The sequence below is a fragment of the Pristiophorus japonicus genome, chromosome 15 (genome assembly GCF_044704955.1).
Source record: "Pristiophorus japonicus isolate sPriJap1 chromosome 15, sPriJap1.hap1, whole genome shotgun sequence".
NCBI classification, from domain to species: domain Eukaryota; kingdom Metazoa; phylum Chordata; class Chondrichthyes; family Pristiophoridae; genus Pristiophorus; species Pristiophorus japonicus.
The window spans coordinates 49810138-49816773 of record NC_091991.1 but is presented as its reverse complement, the minus strand read 5'-3'; positions in this window follow the sequence as shown (position 1 = coordinate 49816773).

The window sequence follows — 6636 nt, the reverse complement described above, 5'->3', positions numbered from 1 at the left end:
CAAAAATGCCCATCAACCATTACCCTTTGCTTCCTGTCTCTGAGCCAATTTTGGATCCAACTTGCCACTTTGCCCTGGATCCCATGGGCTTTTACTTTCGTGACCAATTTGCTATGTGGGACTTTATCAAAAGCTTTGCTAAAATCCATATATACTACATCATACACACTGTCCTCATTGGCCCTCCTGGTTACCTCCTCAAAAAATTCAATCAATCTTTGAATAGTGCCACGAGATCTTTTGTGTATACCTGAGGTGGCATCTCACCTGAAACACATTGCAATACTCTCAGAACTGCACCTGTCAGTCTAAGTGATGCGCTTGAATCAATTTACCCTGAATTGGCACCAGGGAGGTTGATGGAATCTAGGCCAGAAGCATGTACGCGATGCAAGAGCTAAAATGATTGGATTCAGTTTTGCCACATTAAGTTCGAGGAAAATTCATCTCATTAGGCATTACTATTGAACAGGCAGGTTGGAAAATAGAAGTGCATGTTGGAGATGAACTAGGTGTTTTTGACGCACAAGCTGATCCTATGCTTCTGGATCATATCACCAAGGAATAGCACATAATGAGGAGCAGATAAGGAATGGTGTTCTGGGGTGTACCGAAGATGTGGCATTGGAGGAGAAACCATTTAAGAAGATGTAATGTTTTCTAACCAGGAGACAGAATGCCATGGTGGTGGACTGGAGAGAAAAAGACTTGCATTTATATAGCACATTTCACGACCACCTGATGTCCCAGAATGCTTTACAGCCAATGAAGTACTATTGAGGTGTGGTCACTGATGTTATGAAGGACATGCGGCAGCCAATTTGTGCACAGCAAGTTCCCACGAACAGCAATGTGATAATGACCAGATAATCTGTTTTAGTGATGTTGATTGAGGGATAAATATTGGCAAAGACACCGGGGATAACTCTACTGCTCTCCTTCGAAATAGTGCCATGGGATCTTTGACATCTACCTGAGAGAGCAGACGGGACCTTGGGTTATCGTCTCACCTGAAAGACGGAGAGATGTTGAAGTGGTCATTCAAGTGATATTCGCACCAATTTTAACCTAACCTGCCGTGCGGGAATGGGGCAGGTTCGGGTCAGATGCCTGTTGTACATCCTACCCGACATTACTTTCCATTGACTTGAATGACAGTAAAATCAGACAGGTTGCAAAACGCACATCTGACCCAAATTCACCCTATTCCCACTGGGAGGATTCGGTTAAAATCATCATCATCATAGGCAGTCCCTTGGAATCGAGGAAAACTTGCTTTCACTCTTAGCATGAGTTCTTAGGTGGCTGTACCGTCCAATACGAGAACCACAGTCTCTGTCACAGGTGGGACAGATAGTTGTTGAGGGAAAGGGTGGGCAGGGAGCCTGGTTTGCCGCACGCTCCTTCCGCTGCCTGCGCTTGATTTCTGCATGCTCTTGGCGACGATACTCGAGGAGCTCAGCGCCCTCCCGGATGCACTTCCTCCACTTAGGGCGGTCTATGGCCAGGAACTCCCAGGTGTCAGTGGGGATGTTGCACTTTGTCAGGGAGGCTTTGAGGGTGTCCTTGTAACATTTCTTCTGCCCGCCTTTGGCTCGTTTGCCGTGAACGAGTTCCGAGTAGAGCGCTTGCTTTGTGAGTCTCGTGTCTGCCATGCGAACTATGTGGCCTGCCCAGTGGAGCTGATCAAGTGTGGTCAGTGCTTCAATGCTGGGGATGTTGGCCTGGACGAGGACGTTAATGTTTGTGCATCTGTCCTCCCAGGGGATTTGAAGGATCATGCGGAGACATCGCTGGTGGTATTTCTCCAGCGACTTGAGGTGTCTATTGTACATGGTCCATGTCTCTGAGCCATACAGGAGGGCGGGTATTACTACAGCCCTGTAGACCATGAGCTTGGTGACAGTTTTGAGGGCCTGGTCTTCAAACACTCTTTTCCTCAGGCGGCTGAAGGGTGCACTGGCGCATTGGAGGCGGTGCTGGATCTCGTCGTTAATGCCAGATCTTGTTGATAGGAGGCTCCCGAGATAAGGGAAGTGGTCCACATTGTCCAGGGCCACACCGTGGATCTTGATGTCTGGGGGGCAGTGTTGTGCGGTGAGGACAGGCTGGTGGAGGACCTATGTCTTACTGATGTTTAGCATAAGACACATATGTTCATACGTCTCGGTAAATACGTCCACTATGTCCTGGAGTTCAGCCTTTGTGTGTGCACAACGCAGGCGTCGTCCACGTACTGTAGCTCGTTGACAGAGGTTGGAGTGGTCTTGGACCTGGCCTGGAGACGGCGAAGGTTGAACAGCTTCCCACTCGTTCTGTAGTTTAGCTCCACTCCAGCGGGGAGCTTGTCAACTGTGAGGTGGAGCATGGCAGCGAGGAAGATTAAGAGGGTTGGGGCGATGACGCAGCCCTGCTTGACCCTGGTCCGGACGTGAATTGGGTCTGTGATGGATCCATTAGTAAGGATCACGGCCTGTATATCATCGTGGAGCAGGTGGAGGATGGTGAGCGTACTTTTGGGGGCATCCGAAGCGGAGGAGGGCGCTCCATAGACCCTCGCGGTTGACAGTGTCAAAGGCCTTTGTAAGGTCGAAGAAGGCCATGTATAAGGGCTGGCGCTGTTCCCTGCATTTTTCCTGTAGCTGTTGAGCTGCAAAAATCATGTCCGTTGTGCCCCGGAAGGGACGAAATCCGCACTGCGACTCCAGGAGCTACTCAGCCACAGGAGAAGACGGTTGAGGAGGAATCTAGCGACGACTTTCCCAGTGATTGATAGCAGGGAAATTCCTCTGTAGTTGCCGCAGTTGGACTTGTCTCCTGTTTTTAAAGATGGTCACGTTCACTGCATCTCTAAGATCTACCGGCATGCTCTCCTCCCTCCAGATGAGGTCGTGTATTCGCACCAGTAGTGCCTCTCCGCCATACTTCAGTGCAGGCGACCCATGGCCACAGGTTGCTGTTTCTCACTTTGATCAGTACAGTCTCAGTGCGGTTGATAGGGTGGAAACCAGACAAAGGAGTATTGAACAGGAAGTGGTGGAGACATAATTGCAAGGCGACAGTGCAGAATAATAGCTCACGGACAGGTACTGAAACTGCACAGTTTGTGGTATTAATACAGGTGAGTGCTTTTTAACAAAAATGGTTTGTATGCTACAAACTACACATAAAATACATGGTAATAACATGAGGAATCTGCCAACTGAACATACAGTATCACAACTCACCGGCACTGTGAACAAAACATACTGCAATAAACCACAGACAGCATGACTAGAGACATTGAGTATATTAACATAAATGCATTCCAAACTACACAGAGTGTGCAATGATAATATGCATTCACTGCAGATATATATCCTGTAGATAGTAATAATACAAGGACACAGCAATTCCACAATTACCCCAATAACATACAAGCGTTGGGAACCGCACAGAGTATATTGTAGTAACACACATTTTACCTGTATAGAATGTGCAAATGTTGGAGCTACTACATGTGATACATATAGACATTAGGAGCTATACATACAGCTCCATGCTACCAGCAGGCCCTTGCACACGGTGAGAGACCTAGCATTGGCATTAATGGGCAGAAAAATAGTGGTGAATGTTTCTAATGAGCATTCAAGATCCCATCAGTGGCATGGGGCCTTGGAACACTCCCTCTCACTGTGGCCCTGAAATTCCATGGGTGTTCTCCCGATGTAACTCGCAATGAAGCAAATGGCAGAAAATGCCCTTTGTTTGTCTGAGAGTTCCACTGATCTCCCAAGGAAGTTATGGGTGGGGGATCAGAACACTTGCAGAATTTCCACATCTGCAAATTTACAATACCGATTTGCCTCAAAGGAGCACTTGTACAATGACATTAATTTTATGTTCATGCCTTTGGAGTGTTTCCTAATTATAATGAAAATAATTCGCTAATACGAAAAGACTATCACATTACTTTGGCTTTTCACTGGGTTGCAGTATGTAATTGGTGCAAAACCAACTCTGAAGACTCCTAGGTGGACAGTTCGATCGCGTTATTTAAAAAAAAACTTTTAATATGATCAAAGTTGACGATCATGTCAGATCTTGTAACATCAAAATGTAACTAATGTTTGGCTGCCGATAAGCGGAGCTCTGTGCACGCCTGCAGGCACACGTGTACAGCTCGACTTCCATGGCCAGAGAGTGTAGTATTACTGAGGTCTGTTCTCAGCGGAATCCGCTGCCGGATCTCCAACTGTCCGAAAGGCTCCTAGATTCAATAAGCGAAAAAGAGTTTTAAAAAAAATGAAAAGCTCTCGCTATGTATTTGGGATCAGTCCGGTGACACCGGGCATTGCAGAAACCCTCAGACTTCAGCTCCCCACAAAGCCTGGCGCTATTGCATTTCATTAAGGAGGGCAGTTCATGATCCGACGTGCTCTTTTCTCCGAGCCGGTTTCCAGCGCTGCCTTGGCGCTTCTTGTTGCGCTGCCCGCCTGCCCGCCATGTGCAGCCTGCAGCAGCGGTCACGTTGTGTTTATTTGTGCCGAATCCTATCCGGCACGTGGAACGGACACGTGAGGCAACGCGCGTCCCTGGAAGTATGCCCGGATCCAGGGTAACTAGTGTGGAGCAAGGAGAGAAGTGCTGTGTCGTTCTACATTAGTGCACATATTCACATTTTCGCTCATGATGCGAGTTTCACTGTTAAACACCACGCTCCGTGCCTTGCTGTCCCAGTTCAGGCTCCTGCGCCTTGTCGCTGTTGTCTTGCAGTGCTCGGTGTGCGTGCTGCAGGCGTTCAGTTAAGGCGTGGAGCAGCCAGCTCGTGTTACACCAGCAAGATTGACGTGGGCACTGATTGTTCTCGCCGGGGGAACTGTGTAAATGGGAAGAATGCAACTGCATTGCCGCAGATTCCCAACGCTGCATCGCGCACCATTAAATCCCTGATTACTTAGCAAGTTTCAAACTAAACTGTCATTAGAAAGGTTCCCTGTCCTAAAAAGTCATCACATTTAAAGAGAGAGGAACGTTTCTTAATGTTTAATATTTGAATAACATTTATGATCTATACAGAATACTAAATCTCCACTTGTAGGGGGAGAGTCCAGGTGATTTATAACAGCAAAAGAAGACGAGGTTTCAATAAAATCTCTATAGGCCTTTTAACTCGCTTTTGATTATCGTGACGCAAAGGGGAACAGCACATGTATTAATGGTGAAGTGATAATTAGCATTAAGTGGGAGATAGGCACTCTCGCCAGAGTAATAAATGTATCTCCATTTAAAAGTCTTGTGTATGTCGCGCATCACACCTCATGTGCACAGCAACAAATATATACCACACCAGAATACTACACAATGTTTATGTAGCATGAATGATCTATATATTACTTTTCTGATTGGCTTAAATACTACAGGGATGAATTTCCTTGCTTTTTTTTGCATATTTCCAGTGTGCACTCGGGGCAAATCAATCTTCGGAGTGGTATTTTCAAGGGCTCCTGCGTTTGTGCACTGTATGGAGACAGAACCTAAACACCGCGCCCCTCTCACCACTGGAATCGCGCATGAGCCTAGCCGCAGGGCTGTGGCCTATGGCCTCAACCATACTTTCCTCCCTGAGGAGAAGGTCAGGGGATCAGAGGGGGGAGGATGAGAGCGAGAGTATGATCCAGAAAGGAAGACGGATCACATTCGCTCCCCTCTGTTGGACGTGGATCACATTCTTCCAACGGGATGAATTAGTGAATCCCTTCTCACACACTGAGCAGGTGAACAGCCTCTCCCCAGTATGAACTTACTGGTGTGTCAGAAGGTTGGATACACACATGCACCCCACACATGCACCCACATGCCCGCACCCCTTGGTCTATTGACTGGGCAAATTCTTACTAGTTTCCTGCTATAGTAGCACCACCTGAGATCCGGAGGCCATTGAGTATTTGCTTTCCATTTACTATTTTAATGAGCGTTTCTTAAATTTGCAGTCTTGACCTTGGCCCCTCCTGAATTAAAGAATTTTTATCACTTCCAGAAGGAAAAAAAAAATCTCCAAAGAAGTAACTAACCCACTAATTAGTCTTTCAATTTAGGACACAGCTTTTGGCACTAAAACATGCTATGATTGGCTCTCCATGATCACATGACCTGATTGCTGATTAGTCCACTTGGACAATGAGCCACACCCAGAGGTTTCTCTGGAATGTGTAATTGGAACCGCCCAGCCCAAGTTCTGAGTGACGTTGCAAAGTGTAATTCGAGCCATTCTGAATTCAGACCCCAGACCGGAGAGAGCTCCCCCATCCCAGCACTAGTTCCTGACAACCCAAGCCCAAGTTCCTGACTCCCCCCAGCCCGAGTTCATGCCCCCCCCAGCCCAAATTCATGATCCCCCAGCCCAAGTTCCTTATCCCCCAGCCCAAGTTCCTTAACCCCCCCCAGCCCAAGTTCAACCCTCCCCTCCCCAGCCCAAGTTCAACCCTCCCCCCCAGCCAAGTTCATCCCTCCTCCCCAGCCCAAGTTCATGCCCCCCAGCCCAAATTCATGATCCCCCCAGCCCAAGTTCCTTACCTCCCCAACCCAAGTTCCTTAACCCCCCCAGCCCAAGTTCAAACCCCCACAGCCCAAGTTCATCCCTCCCCCCCAGCCCAA